The sequence below is a fragment of the Chinchilla lanigera genome, unplaced genomic scaffold (genome assembly GCF_000276665.1).
Source record: "Chinchilla lanigera isolate Chin_1 unplaced genomic scaffold, ChiLan1.0 scaffold00094, whole genome shotgun sequence".
NCBI classification, from domain to species: domain Eukaryota; kingdom Metazoa; phylum Chordata; class Mammalia; order Rodentia; family Chinchillidae; genus Chinchilla; species Chinchilla lanigera.
The window spans coordinates 8,230,904-8,231,348 of record NW_004955495.1 but is presented as its reverse complement, the minus strand read 5'-3'; positions in this window follow the sequence as shown (position 1 = coordinate 8,231,348).

The window sequence follows — 445 nt, the reverse complement described above, 5'->3', positions numbered from 1 at the left end:
GCTGCAGCACTAAGAGAAACAGACCCTAAGTCTGATTCTCGGGGCCTCAAGAAGAACTCAACAACTGCATTCATCTGCTACCAATATTAAAAGCCAGGGCACCTCAAGAGGAACTGCCCTAAGAGGCCCCCTGGGCCATGCCCTGAATGCAAAGGTAACCACTGGAGATTGGTCTGTCCTCTAAAGTGGAGGCCCCAGAGCTCAGACCCATCATATCAGTTAGTCCAACAGGAATGAGGGGGCCTGGGGCATGCTCTGCCTGCTCCCTCTGGCCAGACCGTCATCTCCATGAGGGAGCCTCGGGTAATCATGACTATGGAGGAACAAGAAAACAGCCTGTTGCTAGACACAGGTGCAAGTCTCTCGGTCCTTCTTTTCAATCCTGGCCTTCCTTCCAGCCGTCACACCTCAGTGAAAGGAGTCACTGGTGAGGAGGTAATATGCT